We start from the raw sequence: 12,065 nt of genomic DNA on the forward strand, positions 1-12,065 counted from the left end.
GTCTGGGTGGATCATGATCATAGCTCGCGCACATGAAATATTTCATGCCCAACTTATCAGAAAAATCAACCACCTCCTTCACCTTCGCAAGGCGGCCGCACCAACACCTCTCTGCTCTCACCCCCGGTGGCAAGCTTGCATTCTTCCCCTTCATCGGCCTAAAATCCTGGTCCGAGCAAGGCACACTCATACTCACCCCAATATTTTGCGCACGAAACAGAGACGCGGAGAAGGCAAACTCGATCCTGCTGCTTCGATTTGTATGCGGGGAAACCGACTTATATAGCCTTCAATTAGTGTGAGCAGTACCAAAAAATTAGTGCAGAATTATTGGTATCAGCTGTCGGTGCTCTAATTGCTGTATCAGCACAGAATTTTTACGCATATAGGCCGCTTTCGCTGATCAATTTCCTGTATCGAGCGGGAATCTCCGACAGCCACACGTCTCGTCGCACGGAAAGCAAACTGTCAGTCGCGTGGTAATTAGTGTTGTCGATCGCCGGGCCCTGCCTCCACCGGAAGTGGAGGCAACCTCCACGTCATCCTGCCGCCAGCCCTGGGGCGGCATGGCCCGCTCCGCATAACGGCGACGGATGGACGACCCGGCTAACGTGCCGCCATGCTCTTCGCCGGCATGCCCTGCCGCCACGCCCTCCGGCGGCATGTGGCCACGTGTCGGCAGAGGGCGCTGCCGCCACGCTAGAGGGGGTCTTTTTTGCCAATTCGTTTCACAGGGGGTCCTTTTTGTCCATAAATTGGGGAGGATGGTCCGTTTTGTCAAAATTTCTCGCCGACGCCGCCCTTCTCGCAATGGCGAGGCCGTCGCGCCAAACCCTGGGCCTCACCTCCCTCCGCCGCGTCGCTGTCATCTCGAGGTCGCCTCCTCCGACCGCGTGGGCGCTCCGGAGAGCCGCGGCGGTGCTTCTCCTCGCAGCGGCCGTCGCGCTGCCCTGCGCCGTGCTGTACGGAGCTGTCCTGTCGTACTGGAATGCGCCTCCGCCGGCGCAGAACGACCGGTATCGACGGCTCTGGCGGGATTTGGATCCGCCGCGCGCTCCAGTTATTGTCCCCGTGGAGTACGGCGACCTCGACCCCATCTCCGCCGACGACCCGGTGAGCTTCCACTCCTCGCCCCACTTCTACTCTTGCCAATTTCTCGTCTCACAGTGTCTTACTTATGAATTCTGGCGACCTGGGTACTGAAATCACTTGTCTTGGACAGTTAGAATATTAGCATGCTGTTAAACTTCATTTGTTATTACTCCCGAAGCTTGTGCCTAAGTTTCTAGTACTAGCTAATTAAGGGCCCGTGTCGTTGCAACCCGATCTAAAATTTATTCGGGCATCTATGGTTTGGAGTGTACCCGGATTCTGGCTGTATCATTGTATACCATTTGAATTATATTGGGTTTCACCCAAACTTTAGTTTAATCCTCTTACATGTCCCGTTACACAATACTCCTCACAAAAATAAAAGAAAACCTTGCCGCCTGCTTTACAATCTTCTTTGTTTGCATCATGGTTATCCAAAAGTATGAGGCCGTCATGCAGAGATCGTTTCTTGTTAAATTACATGCAAAAAACACTAAATGTAATAGATCTTGTTAAATTGCCAAAGTATTCCATGTTAACTAATGAAAGCCGACAAAGGAAGTTCACATTGCACGATTATTCCATGTTGTACTTCGCACGCTGAATCAATTTTGCAAGTAGCAAAGCAATGCTGGTAGAAAGGTACCCAGGCCTCTCCTGCTGCAGCACCACTGGTATATGGTCATGCCGATTCCCTCCAAGCTTGTTTGGTTGCTGATATATCATACTACCTCCATTCCGCGAAGGCTTACATTTCGGAACAGGGGTGATATTTCTTAGCCGCATAGCCATCCTTAAATGCAAAGATGAGTCTGTTTAACCCCCTAAACTATCCCGTTTGGAGGGAATCATTTGTTTTCCCTTTTTATTATTCCTGAAACTTGTGCTAATTTTGTTCATTCATCCTTTTAAGATCAAGCAAGTGCATCGTTCTATACACGATAGCTGTTGGAATTTTAAGCAATTTTCGGATGAGTTTAATTAACAAAAGAAACAACACAAATGCACTAGTAAATCTTATCATATATGACAAACTAGATGTTGAAGAGTTATTGGGCTGTTCTGTACCTTACCTTCGTGGCCCATGTGGCCCAATTAGAGAGTTACCTTAAGGGGCTATATAAGGGGCTTTGTTCAGGGTTCCTACCCTAGCCGCCACAACATAGAATAGATCGGGTTAGCTACTTTCTTTGCTCCACATGGTATCAGAGCAAGGGACGATGGAGGTGGCTATGGCGGTGCCAGCAGCAGAGCAGCGGCCTAAGGAGTGGCCTGAGCTGGGGGGGAGGCAGCACTGGTGGTGCTGCAAGTGGGAAGGAGAGGAAGTTTCGTGGAGGAGTGACTGCAGGTGCTGTGCAAGATGGGGGACGAGCTCACAACAGCTCTTGAGAAGCTCGCACAACTTCTCGTGGCCAAGAATGCAGAGAGCACTTCCACTGATGGGGGTGTTGCTCGTGTTCCATAGGCAGAGGTGGTGATGGAGCTCATGCCCAATGAAGTGAAGCTAGAAGGGATAAGCAACTACCTGAGTTGCTCGAGGTGAGCATGCTCATTCTGAGGACAAAGGGCATGTTGGGCACGTTCAGGGAAGCGCTACTAAACCGGAGGATAAGGAGAGTGCAGATTGGAAGAAATGGAGTGTGAAAGACTCGTTGATCTTTGCCTGGCTGCTCAACTCTTTGACCCCTTCTATTGCTGCTTCAGCCGAGGGTCTTCCAAATGCCTCAGAGGTATGGAGTACTTTGTCAAAAATGTACTCTGGTAAGGGTAATCTGATGCTAAAGGCGGAGATTGAGGACGCAGTGCATGATTTGCGTCAAGGTGAGAAGCGCACGATGGCATATGTGGCTGACTTGCAGCGTCTCTGGGCTGATTTGGATCATTGTGATCCTCTTGAGATCCCTCATTCAGATTGTGTGGTTACTGACGTGCTGCCTTACTGCACCAACCCAAGCTTCCTTCTCTTGACGAAGCTATTGTCGCCATGTCACAAGAGGAGTTTCGTCTGAAATCTGCTGGAGGCAGCGAACAGCCAATGCAGTCCGCCTTTGCAATGACCACAAAGAAAGAAACAAGAGACTGCTTTACCTATGGTGAACCAGGGCACATAAGCAGATTTTGTACTGCATCAATCAGGGGAAGAGGAAGAGGATACAAAGGTGGTTACAACCAGCGAGGTGGTCGTGGTTGGGGTGGCAACACCAACAAAGATGGTTGTGGCTGGGTTACTGGTCCTCGGCATGGAGAAGGTGCTCAGAGGGCAAATATGGCTGCACCAAGTGAAGGCAAACAACCACTAACCGGAGAGCCTAGAGAGGGACCAGAAGCTACTACTTCAAGCTTTGGCAATTTCGCCAACTTTGTCGACACAAATAAAGGTAACACAGAGAATGCATCAGTAGCAGCACATTCAATTAATAGAGGATGGGTTTTAGACTCAGGGGCATCCAAACTGAAAGAATTTGAATCCTATATTCGATATCCCCCCACATATCAGGAGACTATACATACAGGAGATGGCACATCACAACCTATTAGAGGAGTTGGGACACCTGTTATTGAACTACCATCAATGTTGTATGTGCCTACCTTTTTTGTGAATTAGTGTCTCTCAGTGCGCTGGTTGATCAAATTGACTGTGAAGTTATCATTAACAAATATATGTGCTCGATACAGGAGAGGGACGAGCAGGAAGCTTGGGACTGGGACCAGCATAGAGGATTGTGGTACATGGAGCGCAGCGTGCTTGGCAAGGATGCGAATCAAGGACTAGTGGTTGTCACTAAAGACAAGGAAACTAGAGCTCTAATTCATCAGTGTCGAATGGGACATGTATCTTTTGATAAAATATATCAAATTTTTTCTGATGTAATGAGTGGTATTGACAGAATCAAGCTCAACTGTGATGCTTGTGAGTATGCCAAACACACTAGAACCTCCTATGTGAGTAAGAGGATCAGAAGTATATCTCCTTTTGTGTTGGTTCATTCTGATGTATGGACTATAAGTGGTGCAAAGTATTTTGTAACCTTTATTGATTGTTACTCACGGATGACTTGGATGTATCTCAAGCGACACAAGGATGAAGTGTTCCAGTGTTTCAAAAAAATCCATGCTCTTGTGAAGAATCAGTTCAATGTATAAATACAAGCTATTCGCACCGGCAAAGGTACAAAATATGTTAACAAAATATTTGGTGCTTTCATGTCTGAGCAAGGAATCTTGCATCAAACATCGAATCTTGCATCAAACATCATGTCGGCTGAAAGGAAAAATCGTCACATATTGGAGGTTGCTCAGGCCTTAATGTTCACCATGAATGTGCTTAAATTCCTATGGAGCAAAGCTGTCTTGACAGCAACCTATTTGATCAACCGTACGCCATTGAGGGTGACAGGTATGAAGTCACCATGTGAACTAATTCTAAAGGATAATACTTTTGTTGTTCCTCCAAAATTATTTGGATGCACATGCTTTGTTAGAGATCACAAGCCATCACTGAGCAAACTGGATCCTCGAGCTCCGAAATGTATTTTTCTTGGGTATTCGTCTAGACAAAGAGGTTACAACTTACAAGTGTTGGAGTCCTTCCGAACGAAGGACATTTGTGAGCATGGATGTCACTTTTCAGGAATCCAAACTATTTTATGGAGATAAGACTGATCTGAGCATATTATTCGAAGATCTTGACCATTTTTCGGCTCATGGAACTGGTCAATAGGGGGAGAGTGAACAGATACAGGGAGACAATCTCAGAACCACAACTTCAACCAATAGTGGGTCTCATTCCAGTTAGACAGGATGGAGATGACCAGAATTTACCGCAGAGATGGAGAAGGCTGAATGAGGAACAAAATCTTCAAATTTATGGTAGGAGGCAAGTGTGTGCGCAACATGTTCAGGGGGAGCAACAAGAGTTACAAGTTGAACATCAGGACAATTTTGAGACCATCTCCTCCAGTGAAAGCCAAGTTGATGGAGACTCGACAACAATGGGAGGGGGACAAATGGACCTACCAATTGCTTTGAGGAAAGGAACTCGGGCTTGTATTGAGAGACTACAGAAAAGGCATGATGAATGTGATATAGACAACTTTGTGTCATACGAAGCCTTCTCTCCTTGCTACAAAGCATTTGTTGATTCCCTATATCTATTCCAACAGGCCATGGCGAGCGGCCATGTTGGAAGAGCTACGAGCATTGAGAAAAAAATGAAACTTGGGAGTTAGTATCTCTTCCAACAGGAAAAAAAGGTTGTCAGTTGTAAGTGGGTTTACGCTGTGAAACAAAATGCACAAGGAAAGATTGAAAGATACAAGGCAAGACTTGTGGCAAGAGGGTACACCCAGACCTATGGCATCGATTATGATGAGACCTTTGCACCAATGGCGAAGATGAACACAGTAAGGATTTTGATATCGTGGGTGGCCGTTACACCAACTTGATGTTAAGAACCCTTTCCTACATGGAGATCTACATGAAGAAGTTTACATGGAAATTCCACTTGGCTTCTCTTCACCTGAAACCATAGGTCTATTTATGGATTAAAACAGTCTCCGAGAGCTTGGTTTGACAAATTTAGGCGTGCAGTTTGTGACATGGGATACGGACAATGCAGCGGTGACCATACAATGTTTTATAGACACTCTAAGGGAAAGATTACCATTCTTGCGGTGTATGTGGATGATATCATTATTACTGGGATAACGAAGGAGAGATAGCAAGACTAAAGAAGTGTTTGAGTAAGGCCTTTGAAGTAAAAGACCTTGGTCGACTAAAGTACTTTCTTGGTTAGAAGTGGTCAGGTCAACAAAAAGAATAGCTCTGTCCCAAAGAAAGTATACTTTGGACCTTCTTAGTGATGTTGGTACGCTAGGCTGCCGAGCAGCTTCAACCCCAATCGATCAAAACCATAAAGTGACAATACAATCAGGTGATCATGTGGATAAAGAAAAATATCAGACTAGTTGGGAGACTGTTGTATTTATGTCATACACGACCAAACATTCCCTTTGCAGTGAGTGTAGTGAGCAGGTATATGCATGAGCCTAGAAGTGAACATCTTGAAGCAGTCTCCAGAATCTTGCGATACTTGAAAGGAACTCCAAGAAAGGGCTTGTGGTTCAAGAGTAACGAACATCTTGATGTTGATGGCTACTGTGATGCCGATTGGGCAAGTTGCCTAGATGACCGAAGATCAACTTCAGGGTATTGTGTTTTCGTCGGAGAAAACTTAGTGTCATGGAGGAGCAAGAAACAACAAGTGGTTTCAAAATCAACGGTTGAAGCTGAAGCATAGTACATGGCCATGTCTCAAGGGCTGAGTGAAATGTTGTGGGTAAGGAATATGTTAAGTGAATTGAAGAACAGTTGCATGGTGTGACAACAAGTCTGCTATTAACCTAGCAAATAACCTAGTGCAACACGACAGAACAAAGCATATTGAGATAGACAGATTATACATCAAAGAAAAACTTGATGCTAGGATCATCAAGATAGAGCATGAGAGTTCAGGGCAACAAATTGCAGATTGTTTAACTAAAGGTTTGGGAACCAGAGAATGCAACCCGGCATGTGACAAGATGAGAATGATAAATATCTATCACCCCTCTTGAGGGGGAGTGTTGAAGCGTTATTGAGCTGTTCTGTACCTTACCTTCCTAGCCCATGTGGCCCTGTTAGAGAGTTACCTTAAGGGGCTATATAGGGGCTTTGTTCAGGGTTCCTACCCTAGCCACCACAACATAGAATAAATCAGGTTAGCTACTTTATTTGCTCCACACTAGACATATTTAGCGGATCATGGTGGCGAAGGAGACGTAGTCGTGCACCGGATCAGGAGTCTTATATAAGAATTAGATCTACACCATATCATATCTAAATAGAATGGAAATAAAAAAAGAAGGGAGTCGGGATTCCATTGGAGATTGGATGCAATGCATCTTTAAGGAAGATGCAGCACAGAGCAAACAAAGGCTAAACTAAACGCTTTTGTTTGAACAAAATGGATTCTTGTTTCACCGAGGAAAAGAGAGAAGTTCTGGATAAATTGACAATGCTGAATCGAATTGACTAATTTAAGGTCCGCCTATTCCACATTAATGGGAGTACATTATGTTTCTGCTTCACGAATATGATATTTTTTGAACATTGAAGTAGTCAATATGTCGGCACAGATGTAGCCAAACAGATGCGAGTAGTCGATCTCATCACCCCTTTCGGTGCAGGATCTAAGGATGAGGATCTAAGGATGAGGTTCTGGAGGCCTGCTCTCCCGGACGGTTGTGCACGCGGTCGCGAGGATGTGATAGCCTGGAAGCAACACAACAAAAGGGACTTGGCATTAACGAGAGAGACATAGAGCAAGTTCCGGAGAGATTTTTCTATCTGTTGTGAGAGGCACAAAACTGGACTGCCATGGTGTGGAAGAAGTCTTTGGGAAACAAAGAACTGTCAAGCATGCATATGCTTATTGACACGTAGGCTCAGAGCTGGTGCACGAAGCAAAAAATTTAATCTTCCACCAAACCACAGTCTAACTATATCTTGATACACAAAATGCTTGAACCACTTATCTTCTCAATCACCTTATGGATGGTAGAAGAGCAGCCCTTGTAAAGAGGTTTAACTCCCTCCCTACTAGCAATATGGCATTGAACTCCTTGTACATGCCATGCAATTTGCAAATGGGCATTTGAGATTCTTCAGGATTTGATAGATCAAATGGGCCTTTGCCCATAAAATCCAACAATAGGATGTTCTTATAGGGATTTCGCTTTGAGGCCATTTAGTTTAATTTGATGGGCAACACATGGTCATGATTCACGAATCCATGATTTGGGTTGTTAAAATCTTCAGACCTTAAGAAGTGGGTGAATACGCTTAATGCTCTTGCTAATGCGTTTTTTATGGTGTTGTGAATATTGTAAGCTCACCTAGATATATATTCCACAATCCACATGGCGATATGTCAAATTCTTATCTTTGTGCTTTATATAGTGGTTTTGTTCTACTTTTCTTGGTGAGAAGTCAAAAACTTTCTCCATCTCACTTGTATAGTTCCAGATTCGTTCTAATTAATGTTTTTAATGACTATAATCATCCTTGTAGGACTGTGATTATCCCCAACTGGGGCAAGTTCTACAAGAGGCTTCTATGGACAGTAAAACTATTATACTGGAGGCAGGGGATCCCCCCATTTCGAAAAAAAAACTATTATACTGAAAACAATTAATGCTGCATGGGCTACTCCTGGCTCGGTTGTAGATCTTTTCACTGACAGTTTCATCGTGGTATTGGGACAAGTTCACTACTGATACACCTTGTGATAATATCCTTTGATGGGAAAGCATATAATTGATGTACTGAGATCCATCCATACTGTTTTGCTCTTGTAACCGATGATGTGGACTTCTCCCAAGAAAAGATGTTTCTGACAGCTGGATATCTGGAGATGATGTGGAAAAGGCTGGATTTCTTGCGCCTGGTTCTTGAAAAAGGTTACAGCTTCATTTTCTCGGTAAATATCCATGATATGTTACTTCCTATTCTGCTGCATCAAGCTTGACACCAATACAATAATATGTACCCTTTTCCTGAATAATACCAAACATGAACAAGTCAAGTCACTTAGGGTAAACTTGATTTATCTCTTTTATATGTACTTCAGGATGCAGATATCATGTGGTTTCGCAATCCATTCCCACATTTTTAGCCTGATGGAGATTTTCAGATTGCATGTGATCACTATGTACGTAGGCAATGCAATTGACTTAAGAAACATAGCTAATGCAGGATTCAACTATGTGAAGTCAAACAATCAAAGCATAGAGTTCTACAAGTTTTGGTATTATTCCTGACTGAGATATCCTGGTTATCATGACCAGGGCGTACTTAATTTTATAAAGCATGATCCTTACATTACGGATATTGGATTGACAATTAAGTGTACTACATACTTTGGTGGTATCTGCGAGCCAAGTGGAGATTTGAATGAGGTTTGCACTATGCATGCAAACTGTTGCATTGGATTGCAAAGCAAACTTAATGGTTTAAGAATCATCATGGAAGATTGGAGGGATTATATGTCTATGCCACGAAGCTTAAATAAGTTTGGGACATTCTCATGGAGGGTTCCACATAATTGCAGGTGTCATGCAACCTTGGAATTTAAGTTGGAGGTTTTTGTTAATAAAATATGTTATACGATCAATGATGTATGGATGATATGTTTAATAATACCTAGTTTCCTTATGCAGTCTTTCATTTTTAAACCAGTGAGATGTTGTACGGATGCAGACATTGTGATACCGCCAAACATGTCAACTCCTGATAAATTGTTGTTGGGAATTGGAAAAAAAAATTGAAAGGTTAGTTTACATTGTCGTACCTTCTGCGTTTATCAACATCAGAATATAAGGATTTTTAGTTTACTTATGAGTTTGCCACTTACCTTAGCTAGCCTCTAGTGGTAAAAATTGTTAGTACATGTTACAGGTAGGACTTGGGGGCTCATTTTAGGATAGTATTTGTTAGATATTCCTACTAACCAACTTTCCCAAAAGACCAATCTCATAGGAAGTGGAGATACAATATACTTAAAACCCCCCTTCACGTCCGATATGGATAACACCTCCCCTTACGCCCGGTGTGGGCGTGAATAAATTGGGGATTAATTGTGCGAGGATGAGACTTGAACCCAGACTGGACGCTCTGATACCATGTTAGATATTCCTACCAACCAACTATCCTAAAAGACCGATCTTATAGGAAGTGGAGATATAGTATATTTAACAGTATTGAAAAAATAACTAGTTTAAATTACTTGTTAGACGCTGTCCAGTAGAGTGCTGGCTGTGAAACTCAAATTCAGTTTTGTCGTTTTTCAGGAAAATTGGTGGATGAGGAACTCTGCCTTCTGTTGGAGAGAGATATGGCACGATTATCTCTTAAGGACCCTGCCAATCGATGCCTTTAGAAATGTTATGCATTTGAACTTTGGAAAATTAACCAACATGAAGGTGCTAGCCGTTTCTGTTCTCCTTATTTATTTAATAATTGTTTGTAGTTTTCATATTTTTATTGTTGGTTCATCTGTACAGACTTATGCTAGAATTTTTAATTGCACCGATTGGTATAAGTCCCACCTGTGTCCTGGGTGATAAAAATTTGAAGATAGACTGTCGCACAACCAAAGTGATGGAAGCTACTAGAAATGATTTGACATTTGTAGATAAGGTACCTAACTACTTAAATCTCAGTTGTTGGTGATTTCCAGAAGCCTGCTGCATAGTCTTTTGGCCTTTCATATTCAACCTTTAGTGGATGCCCCTTTTCTCCTCATACTGTTAATTGTTAACTAGTGTGTTGGATGGAGCAGACAAACATAATCGAGAAGTTATCTTGATCTTTGTTTCAAGTAAAGAACTCAGAAATTGTACCAAGCACTTTGCTCTCTTTGTAGTATTTTAATGCATGAAGAACGAGATGATAACCTTAAATGTCATAGTAACATTCTGGTTTTACTTTTTACTAAGCTTTACTTTTATTTGACTGTACTTATTAGAGTCATTTGTTCTTCCCCTTGCCAAGAATCAAACAGCCAAGAAATTTCATTAACTTTATAAATATGAATCATATTGGAAGAGCCTTGAAGATGAATTTGATTGTATAAAATGTTGTACAGGATAAAAAAAATCTTGAAACCGTTGCTGATGAATGTAAGATTATCTACAACCCAAATAAGTAAATGTTATAATTGTATAAAAACTGAAAAAATAGGTCTAAATAACGATTGAGGTTTTTAAAAATCGTAACTTCTGCAGTTTTTTCTGAAAACATTGGTGGGTTTAAAAAAATTCTGAAATATCCTGATCTTTTCCCATTCTATTCTCAAATTTAATTAATCTATTTTCCATGGAAACACATTTTTGTTGTAAATAATAATATAAATTCATTGCATTAAAGTTCTAGATTTGTAATATAATTCGGTATACAAAATGCTCAAGTGGTTAACTGCAATCTTCATTTTTTCCGTCTAGCAGACACTATAGACTACTGGATATGGAGTTTTGGTCGTGTTCAAATCAAGTCAGAAAATTGGGACTGAGTCAGCACCGCCTCCCCCTATACTGCTATCATGCTATGACAATGAGGCCTAATTGCTAATGGCCAATACCCTATTCAGATATTTCTGTACAAGGACGATACCCTACTCTGATGAACCATTCAGAGTGCACTGTTGACGCAACATACTCCTCAAGCACACACACACCTTTCTTTCACCAGGGACATTCACTTGTTCACATGATGGTTTGCAATTTAAGATAGTGAGCAAAATCACCATATCATATCATTCAGTTAGACAGATCTTATCTTATCACGAAACCAGGGGTCTTATCCACGACCCACTGTCATGTTTGGAGCTCATGCCTTTTTTCAGTCGGAATAACCTTCTGTCCAAAGTTGCACTCATTAGCACCTTTTCTGACAGTTCCTTTTGCACATGCTTCGATTTTATCCATGGCTGAAGGACGACACCGTCCCAGCGTTGAGACTGCTGAGTGTCATTTCACTTGATCGGCCTTCCTGCATCCTTCAACCTTTCAAGAAATGATGACTGGTTACATGCTCGCCGCAGTGGCAACCTCCGGTCCTCAGTAGCATGATATATAGATACAATTAATCCATTATGTGCTGAACCCTGTCAGTGCTCATGTTTTCAGTATATTGGAAATCTGGTAAGCCAAAATGCCAGGCCGCGCTATGTGGCGGGCATTGTTTGTGTTTGAAGAGAAACCACGTCTGCAGGTCTGCGCTTTTACGCCTGTGCAAAGTTCTTTTTGCGGCAATCATGTATGAGATCCTGCGGTGTGCCTGTCAAGCGGAATCACGGCCAGAAACAATGTACTATCCAAAGGCCAAGCTGATCGGTCGCTTGGAATAAATCTTGGTGGATATGATACCATGCATGC

General features: G+C 42.7%; 1 pseudogene; it reads left to right on the top strand.

Annotated features, from left to right (window-relative positions):
* Positions 1 to 810: 810 nt before the first annotated feature.
* On the top strand, positions 811 to 9,399 carry LOC124690176 (annotated as a pseudogene).
* The last annotated feature ends 2,666 nt before the right edge of the window (positions 9,400 to 12,065 follow it).

This window comes from Lolium rigidum, chromosome 2 (assembly GCF_022539505.1).
Source record: "Lolium rigidum isolate FL_2022 chromosome 2, APGP_CSIRO_Lrig_0.1, whole genome shotgun sequence".
NCBI classification, from domain to species: domain Eukaryota; kingdom Viridiplantae; phylum Streptophyta; class Magnoliopsida; order Poales; family Poaceae; genus Lolium; species Lolium rigidum.